The following is a 1,565-nucleotide window of genomic DNA, read 5'->3' as shown; positions in this document are numbered from 1 at the left end:
TCCCTTCCGACCCTAGAAACTATGAAACTATGAAATATTGAATTATTTTCATTGAGACACAAATTCTGCAATTACTTAAGCACATTCAACTTTTTGTACAACTAGATTAATTGAAAGCAAGGGGGCTATTCCCAAGCATAGAGTTAACATTGTGGTATGATCAAAGACTAATTTTTAAACTTTCAGATTTTTAAATTCCATAGGTGTTTAGGAAAATGGCAGACAAGTGGTTGACTCAGTTCCACAAATGATGTACGAATTAGTTATTTTTCATACAGCTCTTGGGAGATGAAAAACATGAGGATTGATATTTACTTATTATTAGTGTAACACATGCTGTGACAGAGGAAAGAACACTCAGACACTACCTTGGCGTTGTTCAAAGCCACAATGTTGTTTCCATCACTATTCTTTTATAGATCAGGGTGCAGGTACACTGTTGATATAAACAGTCTAGTACATTTAATTATGTAGGTTGTCTGCTGATGTGACTATGCTGCAGATACAATTTGGAATGTGGATAGGACTTTGCCATGTTCCAGTCACGTCCTCTAATCAGGTTAGCATGTGCTACAGTGAGGCTGTTTGAAGTACCTCAAGGCACAGCATACCTCTTTTTCATCATTTAGCCTTTAGCATTCAAGCCATTTTGAAGGACTGGTTACATTTAGGGTGCAGACATACACAACACCTAAACCATTTCAGGAATGTCGCCAATTGGGAGCTGATTCATTGTCATGGTTCAGAGGTTCTCAGTAGAGTGCTCACCATTTTAGGCACTGCAATGCTCTTGAACTGCCACCAGGTGGTGGGAATAGGTATCCAGTCCAGCATGTCTTACAGTGGCTAATTCCCGTAGGATTTTCCTACTGGGAAGGGAAGACACCAACTGGCTGCATGAGGTGGGAACAGGGTGCTGCCTGAATCCCTGATTCTGTGTTTCCAGGTAACTGGGTAATTCAGTGGTTGCTCAAGGTCTCTGCCTCAGGCTGCAGCTTGAAAAAGGCTCTCCATAGAAAGCCATTTAATTCAGTGGGGGCCAACCTTTTATCAGGTGTGCCACAAATTAGCCCTGCATCCTTCCCAAATGCCACGCCAATCCCTTTCCCCTGGCTAACCTGATGCTCTGCTTCCCACCGTATATGCCTCTGTCGTGCTTGTCCCCTCCCTGATCTGTCATATGCCATTTGCAGCATATACACCATAGATTGGTCCCCCCAACTTACTTAAGTTCAGTTCCCCAGTCCCTCCCCAACCCTGCCCCAGGTTGGTTGGTAAGTGGGTGGATATGCCTTTAATGGTAAACATTCATGAATTATTTGGTATGGGAAAACTGAGCCACTGGACAGTTGGCACTTAGTACCTCAGAATGACTTTTAATTCCATGTTGGATCAATGTGAACTGACCCATTAATTGGTAATTGTTAGGGCCGCGCAAAGCTTCGGGTGCTGATTCGATTTGGAGGAGATTTGGCCCGATTTGGTGGCCAAATCTCTGAATCCGAATCAAATCAGGGGACCAGTTAAAAGGTCTGAATTAATTTGAAGCTCTCTGAATTGATTTG

At 42.9% G+C, this 1,565-nt stretch overlaps 1 protein-coding gene across 2 annotated transcripts in view; it reads left to right on the top strand.

The window, feature by feature from the left end:
• Window positions 1-1,565, top strand: part of PEAK1 (pseudopodium enriched atypical kinase 1) — a 229,266-nt gene that overhangs the window by 181,576 nt on the left and 46,125 nt on the right. The gene's annotated exons all lie outside the window — the stretch shown is intronic.

This window comes from Gavialis gangeticus, unplaced genomic scaffold, assembly GCF_001723915.1.
Source record: "Gavialis gangeticus isolate Ggan-Ray unplaced genomic scaffold, GavGan_comp1, whole genome shotgun sequence".
Lineage (NCBI taxonomy): Eukaryota > Metazoa > Chordata > Crocodylia > Gavialidae > Gavialis > Gavialis gangeticus.
This window is presented reverse-complemented; position numbering and strand designations above follow the sequence as displayed.